The following is a 17,176-nucleotide window of genomic DNA, read 5'->3' on the forward strand; positions in this document are numbered from 1 at the left end:
TGATGACATACAACCTACACAAAAACACCATCCCCTCAAAGAGATTTTTAACATGAAAGCTTTGTTAAGTTCACTCGACTAGTAAAGTAAGATGCATAGCTTTTGAGTTCTCTAGATTAAAGAAGGAAGGTGTGAGAGTTTCACCAACTCTAAAGTTAATGGGTTGGCCAAAAAGTTTGTTTAGTTTTTTCTGTAAAATGGCTCTAGTAGCTCTTCATTGTCTTTAACTTCATTTGAAGCAATTTCGTTAGATTATATTGTGACAGCTGTCATATCAGCGTGCATTTAAAAAAACTTATCAAAATTGGTGAACTTTTGTAAAGCCATTTTAATATTGAAGATGGAAGAAAATGAACAACATTTTCAGTGTATTATGCTTTATTATTTGAAGAAAGGTAAAAACGCAACTGAAACACACACAAGAAAAGATTTGTGCAGTGTGTGGAGAAGGTGCTGTGATTGATTGAATGTGTCAAAGTGATTTGTGAAGTTTCTTGGTACTATTGACATTTTAGCCAATAATTCTTTGCTGTGGGGCTGTCGTATGCATTGGAAGATGTTTAGCAGTACCTCTGGCCTCTGCCCACTAGAAGCCAAGACCAGGAGATATTTTGACATACTCAAAATATCCAAAGCAATGAAGATATTGGTGAAAATTAAAAAATGTGTCTTTTATTTTACAGAAAAAACTAAACAGACTTTTTGGCTAACCCAATACTTAAATTACAAAGTTCGAGGGAGCCAGTTCTCCACACAAGACCACCCTCAATTCTAACACTAATTGCTAGTTTGAGGGGTTTCCAAAACCACTCTCAGGTTTGACAGTTTGCTTGAAGTACTCACAGAACCCAATGGAAGCTGTTATACTCATAGTCAAAGTTTATTACAGGGAAAGGATACAGATTAAAACCAGCCAAGGAAGGAGTGTCTAAGGCTGAGCCTGAAGCTCGAGAGCAATCAACAACAGAGCTTTCATTGTCCTCCCACTGCGGAGTCAGGACATGTAACTTTACCAGCATTGATATGTGACAATACGCAGGAAGCATTGCCAACCGGGGAAGCTCAACTAAGCCTTTGGGGTCTGGAATTTTTAATGGGACTTCATCATATACTGCCCACGCCGCTGACCTTTAGTCTCCAGCCCCTCGTGGATGTCAGTGTTGGACTGATACCCTTAGTCTTAGTCTCCAGCTCCTTCTGGAGGCAAAATTGATGTGCATGGCCCAAAGCCCCAAGCCTCCCTCATCAATCACATTGTTAGACTATCCCCTGGCCAAAGCTTTCAGGCAAACAAAGACACTCCTATCAGGAATGACATTTTGGGGGCCTAGAGATCACCTCCTGGCAGCTGAAAGGAAAAGCAAGACCTCTCCTTGGTTAAGGTTAACTCTTCACTGCGCAGACAAGGAGGCAGTGCAAATTGTAGTTATTTATTGAGGGTGTACTCTGTGTCAGGCAGTGTGCTATACCCTGTTTCCTATAATCCTTTGAACATTATTAGAAACATGCCATAATTATCTTTACTTTAAGGACAAGATGAAATTTAAGGCAGTTAAGTGACCCACAAGTAGGAAATGGTGAAAGGAGGATTTGGACCTCTGTCAGACTGATTCCAAAGTTCTTGATCTCAAACACTTCACTGAATTCCTTCCAACCAAACCAAGACAATAAGAATATACAATGTAATAAGCACTTAGAAGCACTTATTCTTGAGAATTGAGTTTTCAGTCTAAAGTTGTCATTCAAATGTATAAGAATGTACACTGCTATTTTAATAATGTAGGATATAGAGGGAGAGTGTTGATATAAAGAATGGTTATTTCATTTAATTCGTATCTTCCGAATGGATTCTAAAAACCACTGCATCATCCAATCAGTTCAAACACATTTATAGGGTGTGCATTCTATCCCAGGTGCTGTGCTGGCCACTGGTGACCCAAAGATGATGATAAATATGTTCCTGCCCACAAGGAGCTAGCGATCTACTGGGGTATGTAAACTGTTCATTTTATTATTTTTAATATTAATTTATCTTAAGCAAAACAGAATTCAATATGTAAGAAATATTAGGCTGGCCAGAAAGTTCAATTGTTTTTTTCCAGTAAGAGGGCTCTAGTAGCACTTAGTGGTGTTTAATTTCATTTGAAACAGTTTTGTTAGATTATATTGTGACAGCTGTCATATCAGCATGCATTTAACAAAAACTTATAAAAATTGTTTTAAATATATAATCTTTATTATATTGTTTCTATTACCATTTAGTTCCCTTACACCTTCCGCCCCCCAGCCATCACCAGTAATATTGAAGTTGGAAGAAAATAACATTTTTGGAATACTATATTATTTCAAGAAAAGTAAAAATGCAACTGAAACACACAAAAAAGATCTGTGCAGTGTGTGGAGAAGGTGCTGTGGCTAAGTGATGTGTCAAAAGTGGTTTGCAAAGTTTCATGCTGTAGATGTCTCAATGGATGATGCTCCACAGTCGGGTAGACCAGCTAAAGTTAATAGCAATCAAATTGAGACGTTAATTGAGAACAATCAATGTTATGCCACGCAGGAGATAACCAACATACTCAAAATATCCAAATCAGTACAGTTATTGGTGAAAATGAAAAATGTGTCTTTTATTTTATGGAAAAAACTAAACAAACTTTTTGGCCAGCCCAATATTTTGTCTACAAATTTTGCAAGCTTTGAGACAATTTTTTTCTTCCACTAGATGGGTTAATGCTAAAGAGTTGATAATTTGGAGATTGTTGTTCATATACTCAATTCAAGTAATTAAACCCACTTTCAGTCTTCTGGTGATTCTGTAATAATAGGGTAGATTTAAAAAAGTAAGACTACTCTAGGAAAAAACACAACAAAACTAAAAACAAAGCTCGGAGATTTGGGTGTATTTCCCATTTAAAATGGTCAATAAATGACCACAAGCGAAGGGAGAATAGAAATGCCAGAACACATCACAGATAGCAACAAAGTACAGTTCTTCTTCACACTTAATAACAGTGACTATTCTAATTTTTATTGGTTACTTTAGTAATAATTGTTATCTTTCATCTTCTACTTCTCTGACTTCTCCATTTGAGCAAGGTTTGTACTGGGATAAATAGGACTCCTTGTTTAGTTTGATTGTTGGCAAATATGTATTTTATTTTAGTAATTTTATTTAAATTATAGTTTATAATAGTCTGTGCTTACAATAAACCATATGGTATTCTGGGAGTAGTCCTGAAGAATTGAATACAGTAAATGCAGTAAGTGTAAATAAGAAAAGTTATATCTTAAGATACTTTATATATTTATAGCTTAATATAGAGGAATAAAGTTAGAAAATAAAATAATAAATTTAAGTGAACTTAATGTCCAGTAGTTCATACTGATGCTATCCAACCCTACCAACAATATATTTGAACATATTTAATAACTATATTAATATGCTATCTAGATTAACTGGTATAATTGCCGAGAGTGCAGTTCTGATCACTTTAAAAATTTGAGCAAACCAGGAAAGAACATGTCCTTTTTCTTGGCAATACGATTTTAATTTTTAAAAGTATTTAATTTTCTAAGCCATATCCATCATCTTTGCATAAATAAATGTTGTGGCAATTTTTGAATGAACCTCTCGGTTCCCTAAAGAAATTATGGATACACTATAAATTTAGAAATGAAAGGTCATTCATCAGCATTATAAATATAAGTAGTTCCTGTGCTAATGCCCATATAAACTTAAAGTGGTTTAATATCTATCGGCTTTTATGCATAGTTAGTATGGCAAAAGAATATAGATATTGTCATACTTACATGGTGTGATAACATTGGAAAAGTGGTGAGAAAAACATGCAATATTTTTTGAATAGCTTGGCATTTCCTTGAATTACTGATGGCAATAGAACATAAATCAACCTTTATGGTGGATATTCCAAAGATGTTTATTAATCTATTCATTTAATCTAAATACTCTTGTCATTTATAGAGCTAGTTCAAAGGAAGTGGCAAATGCTTCTAAACCTCAACAGTTACTTTTAAGGGCTTCATAATTATGTCACCTAAGGCTGGTTGGAATCAAGATCAAAATGCATAAACATCTTTTCCTCCTAATCCACGGTAAAGATATTTGCTTAACCATAATGGATTTTCTGAGTCTAATCAAAATCTCAATTTGTTTGACCATTGATGAACCTTACCACATGACTTTCTATTTGAATCTTCAGTTTTTAACACCTGTTCCCCCACCGTCCCTTTCTCCTTCCCTCCTTTCTTCCTTCCCTCCCATGCTCCCTCAACTGGAAAATAATTCTGCATTGTATAAACTTTGATGGAAAAGGATTGAGAAAATGACCATATTTCTGTGTACTAAATTAAGAAATAGCACATGGAGTATGATTTTGAGAATATGTAATGAGATTAATAACAGGTAGGATGGACTAGGATGGATATAAGTAAAGAATAAAGAGAAGGAAACTCATATTAGATAGGAAAGGCCACAGAAAGCCTGTAATAGTTAAGCCAAAGGAGTCTGCTATGCAAAAGTTGTGGAGTAAGATGCCATGAATGTATGCGTGTGTTAATTACTTGCTTATTAAAATATGGAAAGGCAAGGCAAAGAGCTACATTTTGGGTTAAAATAATGTGATCAAAACTCAATTTCTCTTCATCTCTCAGCTTCCACTAATAGAGCTTCAGTCGCTGTCTTCATCTGGGAGCAAGATGGTGGCAGTAACATTGCTTCAACTGTAACATCCTTTTAGGCTTCAGGTCTAACAGGAAAAAGAACATTTTTCCCAGAGGCCCTATCAAAAGTCTCTTTACATTAATTTGCTTTGATGCGATCACAGGCTCACCCAAACACACCTACCTCTATTGGAGCAGGGATAGAGTCAGCTTGGTAGTTTTCTATGGACTCAGGATTGATGCACAGAGGGAAATGGGGGGTACTAATGACTGAAAGAGGGTACACGGATGCTAGGTAGCAAAACAGAATGGTTTGCTGCCAGAAAAATCCCAATGGGAATATACATAGGAAATTTTGCGTATAATTTCAGAAACATAGATTTCCCAGCAATCCATGGATTCTAGTTTAAGAAAGTCTAAAAGTAACATTGAATCAATGCCTTCTGGAACAAACAAAAAACAACATTGATGTTTCTAGCCATCCAAAAACAATGAACTGTTATTGGGATAGTTTCTTGCATAAAAGAGTCAAAACAAGTATAATCTATAATTAGTTGTTTAAATGATAATATCAAAGTAAGAATGAAAAATAAGTTATATTTTCTTGTTAGCTGAGGTGGAAAGTGTGGTTCAGCCTGAAGGTGTTTATTTACTGTCATTTTGTATAAGGAAATGAGGCAAAATCTTTTATGACAGGTCAGAACTTTACAACATTAGAAGACTTCCATTAAAAAAGAGAGGAGTCTTCCAGTGACGGTTCAACAACATTCATTGTCATGGGAGTCTCGCTTTCTGCGCATCCTAAGCCTTCCATTTAGTCAGTTCGGTTAAAAAAGTAATGAGCAGGTCTATGAAAGTAATGTGTAAAGGAAGTCTTTTTTGGTAATTGGCCTACACTACCTGTTGATTTGCTGACTTAAAAAAAAAAAACTTAAGCATATTTTATTTTGGATATGTTGGTGAAGTCATTAGCTTCTTAAAAATTATTTTTACTTTAGAAATGTAGAAAGAATTGGTAGGCAGTATAGATTAATCATAGGAAAATACAGATTCTTTAAAAATGTCTACATAGTGATTGTGCAGTTTTCATTAATCTTGGGGAAAAAGGAACCTTTCACAATGTAGAGGCTAGAGCAGCCTCCGCTGCCGAGGTAGCAGTCATATGGCACTTTATTTTTACATAGATTTCTCAGTTTATTGATAAGTAGAAGGCTTTAGTCTGGGATTTGAAGTTGCCTCACTGAGCACAAAAGTTTTTCTTCTTAAGTGAATCAAAATGCCACTCAAGAATGGGAAAGAATTCTGTGATAACCAGATAAATTAAAAAAATAAACATGTTAAATGAATAAAGGTTCAGTGTGCCATCTTGTCTCTCTTCACACAAACAAAAACCTTCTGAGGTTAACACTGTTCCTTACTCTTGAATGAATAAGCTTTTTCACCAAAGTCTTCTATTTATAGCGAAAGTGAGTGTTCACTGCTTCTTAAGTTTAATACTCTCAGTTGTGAAAAATTACATCTTATTTTTCCTACCAACTAATGCAACTGAAATTCGGCTACCTGGGAGGATGCCCAGTTTTCAGAACATTTCTACAAAAGCCATCGCGTATCTGACTTTCCAGATTAACATGTTAGTTTTAAAAATCTCCGGAAAACTTCTGCTTATTACCAGTTCTCATTTTAACTGGGAAGTGTGTGGCTCTATTCTTACTCTGTTCGTGTATGGTTTTTGTTTTGTTTTGCTTTCTAGATTACAACATATCTTTACACAGTGTCAATTAACTTTGACTAAGAAACAACAGGTAGTCCATTCAGTGAAAACTGGTTTACAGATTTTCCTGCTATATATACATTTCTCTTTGTTTTTCAGATTCAATTTTAATTTTTACCAAGATAGGGAGTTGCTTCTCTATGTAGTAATACTAGTCATCAATAGAATTTGGAGAAGTGAGGTTTTTTAAAGAAAAAATATTTTTATATATAAAAAATGTTATTCCATTTTGCCTAAAAGAAATCAATGGATATTTTTAAGGCTGTGAGTTAAGGCAGGAGAAACATTTTACTCCTGTGTCCTTTCTAAAGACAGAAGATAGAGGGCCACAATACTGTAAGAGAAATTCAAAATATATTTTTCTTATATGATGTCCAATTCAGCAGTGTAGGTGTGAGTTTCAGATAAGATTAAATGCTCTTACACAAAAAAACGCTCTTACAGATGTGAACTGTCAAAACATTCTGATTATTAGTTTTAAGGGCTTTTTAGGGAGAAGGAATGGGTTTAATTCAAGAACCCCAAAGCATAGATTCCTAAAGACAGCTTCCTTTCTGAATAGGGAAGAGCTAGGAGTGAACAGATGGAGAAAATCCACATACATACTTGAGGTTTTCTTTTGGACTTTTCGTAGCTTTGGTCAGTGATTGGAATTTTTCTCCCAGTAGGTGTCAAAGATACAAGCAGGTAATCTGCATAATCTTTCCCAGGTTTTCTAAAAGTGCCTGCACAAGAAAACATGTCAGACAACTGGTCAAATAGGGCCTTAAGGTGTTCTCTGTTTGTTTGTTTTAAATCCATTCTTTACTGAGAAGAAATGGAAGAAAGCCTGAGGTTGGTGACAGACTTGGGCTCTTGCCACATTCCCAGCTCCCTCTGTGGACGGTTTTCTACTTCAGAGAAAGTTAATATTTCCCAGAGATGTTCTGTAGGTGTTCTAAATCACGCTACCGACACCTGCTCCTTTATATGGGTATGTTGTCCACGTAGGATGAATCAGAGTTGATTTCTTTCGTGTGCTTCCCCCCCCAAAACCTCATTAATCTCAGTGTGCAGAATTTAGCGGGAAAGTTGTGTTTTGCCAGTTGACACTGTTTAATGTAAATGATTTATGATTATTCTTTATGTATACACAATAGGCACTTTATAAATTGGATTGTTCTAGGAGTAACACGATACATAAATGTTATTGCTATAAATTCTGAAGTTGGCTATATATTTTTGTATCACATAACCCGTTGACTTACAACTGCTGACTATTCCAACCCACACTTTCCACTCAATATTGTAAATGGTAACCTAGGTAAGCCTAGCCGAGATGTACACAGAGGCACTCAAACTGCTCGCGAGCAGGGCACCTTGGCACCCCTCCAACGTGGGTTATGGCTGCCTTCCAGGGGTGACGGCAGAAAGAAGGAAGAGTGAGAAGGGAAAATGAAACTAGCAAAAAAAATGAACCTAAATTGTTATTATTCTTTGCCCAATAAAGTCAGGAGCCAAGAGAGAGAGAAAGGGAAGAAAAGCAGAGCAAATAGGAGTAAAGCATTAGTAAAACCAGTTCAGCACAATTTAGTTAAAGGACATTTCACATGTAAATTTTTATTGTTTAAATAACTTTAAATTAAGATAATGGTAATAATACAGTAACAGCTTTGTATTTACATGCATTTTTGTATCAATAAGTCTATAATATATTCAGTGTGTAACAGAAATAATAATATTTAATTACTTTTTTGCATATTTCTGAATGAAGCGTTTGAGGAATGGAGTTTTTCAGATCACATGGTGCATCAGGACATTTTGTCCTGTGAATAATGCTGTTACACGGAGAGATACCTTGTTTTTTAACTTGATAGCTTCCTGTGAGTTTCTTTCTGCAATCCTAAATAATTTGAAACAAAAAATTGAATAATTGGTCATTTTAGATCAAAGTAATTATTAAATAAAAAAGGAGTAACACCCATCTATCTAACTGACCAGCCAGATTAACAGCAAGTTTTTACTATTCCTGGTGTTTACTCTGTAGCTGACCACACAATCATGGCTTCAGGGTTGATTTGAATTGTTCATTGCCCTAATTTGTGTAAGGAAGAACTGGACTGTGACGAAATTTTATTGTATTCTTAGTGTCTATTCTGATAGTGATTTTACTGTTCATTTCATAGGCTGCTTTAGTTGATTCTCTTCCCTCATGTCCTCTTAAGTATTAATGTCTATACAATTGACCTGGATGCCCGTGAAATCAGTCCAAATCAGCTGTTACAGTGGCTGAAAATACAAGAGCAGTAATTCTAAAACCTAGAGGTTCCTGTTCTGTACAAAGGGACTAACTGTCATCAGGCAATCCCCAAATGAAAAGATGATGATCTTGAAACCACTACATGCGTGTGTGTGTGTGTGTGTGTGTGTGTGTGTGACTTGTAATAAACACTATTTGTTTGGCTCTGACATTGAGGCAAAATTCCAGTGTGCTCCTTTGTAACATCTGTAACCTACTTCTAATTGTCATACCTTCTGGAGCTATCCTGCTGCACGCATGGGAAAGAACATGCATATGCACACACTGTCTATATTTGTAGGCACTATAGTCAAAGCAACTTATTTGCCTAGCTGGCTTAGCTGCAGAGCTGACTTACCCACCCACCACCAAGCTCCCTAGAGGAAGTAGGGCAAAAAGATCAAATAGAAGCAATAAAGCCAATGATCTTTTACCAAAAAAAGTTACTTACGAAGTTCTCAGTGGCAGCGTCCATCTGCTAGAGGGGGCATCACTCCATTTCCTGCCATTCCTGTGTCATCAGCAGTAGCTTTGGATTCATTATAGAAGGAGAAAGCCCATTTCTACATTGCAGCTGATAACACACTCAGGTAAGCCCAGACTGAAATTCTTGAAAGCCTGCTCTACCAGAGTTGACTCTGGGAAGATTCTGGTGCTGATAGAGGGCTTTACAATCCTCAGTTCACTTATCCTGTAGAATTTTTAACCACATTTGAAAATTCTGCTTTCTCTTACAGGAGGTTAAATTTAAATGCAAGACCTCCACATTTAAATACATAAGTATAAAATCAGAAAAAAGCTCCATGACTTTTGTGTTCACTCCAAAATACTTCTATCATTTACTGAGGAGTTTTTTTTTTTTTTTTCCAGGTATTGTTCTTGCTTTGCCTGTAGTATCTAATTTAAGCTTCCTAAGTACCTCATGAAGTAGGTACTATTATTATACCCATTTTTCAGCTGAGGGAATGGAGACAGAAACTGAGTAATTGGCCGTGACTCAACAACTAGAAAGAGGTGGAGCCAGGATTCCAACCCAGGCAGAGCGAGCCCAGGGCTGAAGTACGCACTGTATGCTAGGTTGGTTTGTAAGCAGTATGTCATACTCTATGGAAAGACTGCAGTGGAGCCATCCTTGAGTAGGAAATGGAATTGGAGCTCTTTTCCTTGTATGCATGGCCACTGTACGTCTCTCTTATCCCGTGGTGACTGATAGCAAACCTTCTTTTGAGACAGCCGGAAAAACTGAGTAAGTAGTCTGTGGCTGTAGAAGAGAAAGGGAGGCCTCGGTTCGTGCACGGCTCTGACCCGAGGACCGCGCTGTCTCTGTTACCACAGCAAACAAGTGAGCTAATGGACCGTAGATGTTAGTGTGTCTTCAGTGTTTTGCAGTTTTGTCATGGGGGTGGCCACCATCAAGCAGGACAAAGTGCCCTCTATGAATATGTATTTACTACAAGATACAGCAATTTATTCTCTTGAAGAGCACTTTATTATTTTGGTTTCAATAAGTGTACGTGCAGTAATCAGTAGTTAGGAGTTTCAGGCTAACATGGATGCCGTTATTAGTGACTTAACAACTTGGCGTGCGAATTCCTTGTGTGCCACCCAAGGCTGCATGTGGTCCGTGTTTAGGAAGGCCTCTCTTGTGCTACAAATCCTCTAATTCTCAGGACAATAGTAGTCACTAATTTCCAAACTCTGAATATGTAAAATAAAGCACTCACACACAGAACCTCAGAGGCTGCATGGGACAGAACACTTGTTTAAACTAATATAGAATTAGTTTTTTAATTTTCAGCCATTTGCCTTGCTGATAGGCCTTACATATTCCTCTTTAGTTAGCCAGTATCATGGTCCCTTTTCTTTTCGGATTTTTAAATTCTGATTTGAGCAAAATTTCCAATTCACATACAACACTTCCATAATGATAATAAAAGAGAAAGACTGTTTACTGCATAAGGATTGTGATAACAAACTTCAGCCAGACTGGGCCAAAACAGCCTCTCACAGTACAAAGTTCTAATACATTTTGAAATTTGGTCCTTACTGATATTTTCTCTGCCTGAAACATGTGTGCTAGTTGTATTTATATAAGGGAATAGTGACATCCTGTGTGTAGCTAGACTAATTGCCTCTGTGATTAACCTATTTGAGAAGGAAGTTACATAGAAGAAAATGTCATTGAGTACTGAAAGAGGCAACTTTGTCTTAAAGCAAACCTCTCACTTTACAAAAGGGATTGGACAATATACAAAGATTCAGCTCCTTCTCTTGGTTTTTCAGCCTCTTCCTTCCTCGCTCTTTCCCTCCCATTCTTTTTTCTTTTCTTCTTTTTCTTGTCTCCATATAATTCTATTGTCCTTTACATCCATTTTTATCTTTACTGTTTTTATTTTCCATGTTACAAGGTAGTGATCTGGTGTTATTTTATGTGGATATTCTATTTTTCAAATAGAATTGAGAAAAGGCATAACTTCAGTAAAAGGAGATAGTTTCAGTCCTATTGAATGTATTTTTTGGTAAAGGATAGGATATACATACAATCATGTATGAGTATAAATGGTCTGGGTGTCTTACAGACTGAGGAAAAAATAGCATTTTTCCTCTCCCTTGATGAAATACATGTTAATTAAGTTTAGAGAAAGGTCCAGGGTCATGGCCAAAGCAGGGTTTCTCTTGACCTCTTAAATCCAGAAGAAACTATTCGAAGGTAATATATTATAGTAGAAAAAGTGCAGTTTGGGATGTCAGAATTATTCTGATCTCACCCCAAATGTATGGCTGGGGGGAACTAGAAGAGCATTTTCACCCAAAAGTGCCCTTTTCCACATTTTTAAAGGTGCCATGTTGGCAAGACATTGGTGAACACATTGGGAGAAAGCAAGAGCAAACGGCATCTAGGAGACATTAGTCAAAAGTGTCCTGCAGTTTACGTCCTGATTTCCCCACCAGTCCCCAGCAAGAGCAACTCATCGGTCTTCTTTGCCCAGCCCCAGCCTTGGTCGTTATCCTCTGCCCCACCATCAAAATAGTATTTCCAGTCAATTCACTTGTTTAAGACTTTTTTCATGTGATAACAAATGTCATGTTATGATTGACATATTTTTTAAGTCAGGTGCCTAAGTTTGTATTTTGCATGTTACACTGACTGGAAAGAGCTTAGTTTAAAAGTTATGATCACTACTATGGAGAATTTCCTGGTGGAATATTTGAGGATAATAAGCCAAAGTAAATGTAATCACTGAATTATATATTTTAATGATTGCTGAATGTTGATAGTTGGAAAGGAAATGGACTGGGGTATCAGAACGTGGTGAACTTATATTCCTCAACTTCTAGGATAATCTTTCCCTGCCTCAGCTTCTTTATCTGTGATGTGGGGGTAGCAATTCCTTTTCTTTTTGTGAGGGAATCATGGGACTTTAGTGAAGAAATATTCCTTTAACAGCATGCCTAGTGCCTGCAGGTAAATGCTTAATAAATAGTAGCTTTATTATTTCAGATAATATTTGATAAAGCCAAATGATTTAGTTATAAATAGTTTATTGTAAAAGTATTTAATCTTATCTGGGTGAGCTTTTCTTCAAATGTATTTCATTAATGACCTATCTTTGCATTTATTGTTTTATAATCCTTACTATAGCAAACTTTCCCATCTATTGATAATTTATATCAACAATAACTAGATTATCATTCTTGGAAGATGATACAAGGATATTTTTAGAAAGTATTAATCTTTGGGGAAAATATGAAGCTGAAGAAGAGCAAGAAACACAGCAGAGAGTTTTCCTGCCCATCACCTTTGTGATTAATCTTGGAATCACTAATGATAATCAGATTGCAAAAGAGCCTCCTTGTGAGTAAAGACAACCCTTAGCTTTATGAAAATGGTCATTTGGTTATGGCTAGGTTTTGGAAATTGCACTAATTACATATAGTATCTCAGATCATTGGAGTGTCCAGCAGTTTTACAGAAGTCTCTCATCTGTTTTATTGGTGGTCTTCAATAAGATAGGGAGTTGCATGAATAAAAACTCAGAAAACTATCCTCAGGAGATTGAGATTCACTCACTGCTTTTTATGACAAGATAATTCACTCATCCGTTCAACAAGTATTTATTGGGTGCACATTGCATGCCACCCCTGTGTGTGTCTGTCTTGAAAATACAGTCATGGACAAAGTAGACAAGGCACAGGGCCTCACAGATTGTATGGTCTGACAGAAAAGGTACATAATGTAAAACAAGTAATTATAATAAAACACACAAGTCTTGTCAGGGAGGAAATTTTTTGATCTTTCAAACCAAACTGAGATGTGAATTCCTACTTATAGACGGGGGTAGGAGTGTTCCTTACTCCTTTGAATTTCCATTGCATCTGAACTGTATCCCCATTTGGAAATACATTCCACCTTGCATTCTAGTTCCTTATGATTGCAGCATCTCTTCCAGGCTGAAAGTTCCTGAGGAGCCAGGCAGGATGCATGTGGGATTCACCTTAGCATCTTTCAGAGAACATAGAGTTTTGCATTACATATAGTGAGCGTAAATAGATGCTTCTGAGAGACTGAAGCAAAGGAAAGGTCTTAGAGCTTTACTTCCATTGTCTTTTGTCTTAAACTCTTAAATATTTCCCATTGAAATGTTTCCTTCTTCATGATAATAGTGGTTAGAGGGAGGTAAGTAACCAATTGAAAATCATTTTCCCTCCCTCTTACCTGCTATTTTCTCAAAATTTAATCCACAGCAATCTCCCCTGGAAGAAGTTAAATATTACTTGTAAGAAAAACCTTGTACAAGGTTTTCTGCACAGAAGTTTGACTTCAGTTGCCACATGAAAATAATAATGGGAGAACCATCTGTCATTTGTGGCCTAGCACATTTCTTGGATGTCATGATCAACTTATTTTCTTTCTATCACTGGACCTGTTAGGAGAATCAGTGTTAGATTCATTAGTACCTAGTTTTAAAAAGTCAGAACTCTTCATTGGTTATGAGAAAGATAGAAATTTAACCAGCCGTTTGGTATTTCATTTGCCATTGCTCAAGTAAATCATTCTAGCCTAGGAAAGTCTAGAAAATTAAACTGAGTTCTGACAGTTTTTAAAAGGTGGGAAAATAATCAACTCTTATACAGAAATCCAGTCCATAGCTTCAGAAAATTTAGTATTAAACAAAGATAAAGGAAGGCTCTCTGCAAGTAGAACGAAGCCCTGGCGTATTCTGGAAGGACTGGAGCTGTGCTGAGATTGAGAGACCGGAGCTGTGTTGCCTGTGAGCGGGGGTATAATTTAGTGAGCTGACAGGAGGAGTGAAGTATCTCCTCAATATCTGTGTTTGGCAGAGGAGATGAATGCATACATCAGGAAACAATGTTTAAGTGTTTTATTTCCTTATTCCAGCCTGTCAAACTGTCAGTGTAGTTAATGGCCACCAAGAGAGAAAGAGGGAGAGAAGGAGGAGGAGGAACAGAGAGAAACAAAGGTGCTATGGAATCCGCGAAGAAAGAAACCAGGAGAGCATTTGCATGTTTCTGTGACATAATGGTCAGTCAGACAGAAATAACTCACTGTATTCGTTTCCCCACTAAAGCCAGATGTGCCAGTTCCCTACCTGGACTCCCTGCACCCCTTCCGTGCCTCCATTCCTGTGCTTCGGAACTGCTTTGCTTAGCTTCGGTCTCTGCCTCTCTGACTGAGGTCTAGATTGATTATCAGTATTTAAGGTATCATTTTATGTTATATTGGTAATAATCCAATTTTCATGGTTTTCAAGTTTACATTCTTGTTTGCATTGTTTATAAAATCTGGTATTTATGCTGTTTACATAAAAATGTTCAGTTTTATATGTAAAATACTCCTTTTTTATCCTTTTGAGTGTTTTGTAGTCTGAGAAGAGTAAATTGGGCTGGATTTTGACCTATCGTATCTTTCTTTTTTAAAAGAGAAAAAAGTGTTTAAAGTGAAAAGCCTAAATTAGACATTTACTCTTAAGAGTACAAAGCTACTTTAAATTTCCAGAAGAATCTTACCCCAACCAAGGGACTTTTATTTTATTAAAGGGAAGCATTTATATTGCATTATTTTTATACTAGAAATAACTTGTTTTTCACAGAAATGGAAACACCTTTTCTCATTTACATCTATGTCAAACTTAATTTTAAACCTTTGAATTCACTGTAGTGATGAATACTTTTCATAATGAAAAAGTTTAGTTGCTTATACACTGAAAGCATTCAATTAGGAAACAAATTGACTGTTAAATATAATACAAATTTTAAAATTGTGAAAATGATCTAAAGAAAGCTACTGTGGGGTATTTGATGCAGTGGATTCTCAAACTAGCCAATCATCAGATCATCTGGAAGGCATTTAAAGACATACTCTTGGGCCTCACTCCAGACTGCCTGGAAGAGAATCTCAGGGATGGGGGCCCAGCATGTGTGCAAGATCCACGCCCCAGCCTTATCCCCACCCCCAGGTGATGGGGGCTGTCCGCCAGCCTGGGAGTCACACTGTTCGTGTCATGGAAACAGCACTGGTCTGGTTATCAGTAGAATTCTGGCTGACTTCTTGCCTCATACTTCACTCACTGAGTAACCTTGGGGCTGATCACAACCTCTGGGGGAGCACATTTTTTAAAACTTACTATAATTTGTATGATTTTTTTCCAGCTTGAGAAATGTGAATTTGTTATATTAGTGAGGTTTAGAAATGTTTTAAACTTAAATACAGAGTTAAAATCAACATGCACAGTTTCTTATTAGTTTTTTTTTTCAGTTTGAATTAATAGAGGTGAGGAAACAATGATAAAAAGTCAGAGAATCTTCCCTCTCATCCTCAGGTTGGTTTAAGAGTGCTTGATTGGAACTCTCTTTCCATGAGAATTTGCTGCTACTGTCTTTTAGACCTTCAGATGCACAACGGAACTTTTCTCCCCCCACACAAATATGACTTTCCATCAATGCTCCTATCTTAACAAATGACACCACTGCGAATCTTGTTGTGTTAGCCAGAAACCAAGAATCACCTTCCCTCTTCTTTATCTTGATATTCTAGGCTGATTTGACCCCCTAAAGTATTGTTCATCTGTCAACTTCTGTTTATCTCTACCACCATTCATCCTGGGCCAAGGTGCCATTGTTCCTGTATTCTGCCATAAACTCCCAGTTGAGAGATTTTTCTATGCTATTCTTGCCACCCTGTGCTCTAGCAGATGCTCAGTAATGCAAAGAGATTTTTAAAAATGCAGATCTGATCATAGGTCTTCCCTAAAGCAAACTTATCAATGGCTTCCCGCCGTACTTAAAGACCAAAGTCTATGTGGTGGCCTTGGAGGCTCTGCCTGGTCTAACCTATCCTTGTCCCCTCACTTTCCGACTCTGGGTACACTGGCCGTCCTTCAGTGTCTGGTGCACTGCTCTCCCCTCTCAGGGCCATTCAGTTCCTTTCCCTTCTGTTTAGAAAATTCTTCACCTGGAACTTGTAATTTTCAAATTAGCTGAAGTGACATTTCCTCAGGAGAGCCTTTTCTGATGCGCTAGGTATGATTGAATAAACCCATTCTCTGCTTTTATAGGATACTTTGCATTTTCCTACCAAATATTTTTCACAGTTTATCATTTTATATTAGCATTGATATAATGGTTTGGTTAATTTTAATGTAGTCTCTACGATTATGAGCTTGGTAAGAGTAGGGACTGTGACTATTGTGTTCACCACTGATTTCTTAATTCTTCAGTATATAGAAGGTTGTTAAAAAATATTTGTTGAGTAAGAAAATAAATGAATCAATTTAAGAAAAATTCTCACACATGCAGGAGACCCTTCCTAATTCTCACATATACTCTTTACGGTCTTACTGGAATATGCAAAGCATTATCTTTTTTTTTTTACTCTGTTCTTTTTTACAGCAAGGGATAGTTGTCTGTCAGCCCTCCTGCCCCCCCCCCCCCCCCCCAATTCTCATTCTCTGTCCTGGCAGCATCTGAACACCTGGCTTCAAACCTTTTCTGTTGTTCTCTGAGATTAAAAATTGTGCAAGCAGTTGCTTTAGGTTTGTTGCTGTACTCTTGAGATGAGGTCAAAAACTGAATCGTTCAATACAAGAAATAGAGGTAGGGCAGAGGGCCCTCCAAAGTTTCCATACAGGAAACAAAGACTTCCATTTTCTGAACTTCCCCATTTGCTCATAGAAGATACACAAATCTCAGATTTGACCTGGTGAATCAGTGTCAGATTCCTGCCTTAACACAGCCCGTTGAGACAGGTTATTGGCAAGGGCAGCTTTTGGAGATGGAGAAGATTTGAGCCATGGAGTTAGTTAAGGTACTTTATTGATGTTTGCTTTTCGAGGAGATTGTATTCTCCATAACATATAATGATCAGGGAAACTGGAAGCCCCGCCCTGCACCTCATATATTGGAAAGTCCTCACCCTCACCCTCTTC

The 17,176-nt window shown here is 36.9% G+C and overlaps 1 protein-coding gene across 10 annotated transcripts in view; it reads left to right on the top strand.

Moving 5' to 3' along the window:
- The window catches only part of SOX5 (SRY-box transcription factor 5), a 908,025-nt gene that overhangs the window by 169,035 nt on the left and 721,814 nt on the right, over positions 1 to 17,176 (top strand). For 7 of the 10 annotated variants that reach the window (XM_053921733.1, XM_024575365.3, XM_053921734.1 and 4 more), the window contains one exon: positions 1,914 to 1,990. The gene's annotated coding sequence lies outside the window, so the exon portion shown is untranslated. Of the gene's footprint in view, positions 1 to 1,913; positions 1,991 to 17,176 lie in introns of those variants that run through there. The other 3 variants (XM_024575374.3, XM_071221063.1, XM_071221065.1) reach the window with 1 other exon arrangement.

Source organism: Desmodus rotundus, chromosome 3, assembly GCF_022682495.2.
Source record: "Desmodus rotundus isolate HL8 chromosome 3, HLdesRot8A.1, whole genome shotgun sequence".
NCBI classification, from domain to species: Eukaryota; Metazoa; Chordata; class Mammalia; order Chiroptera; family Phyllostomidae; genus Desmodus; species Desmodus rotundus.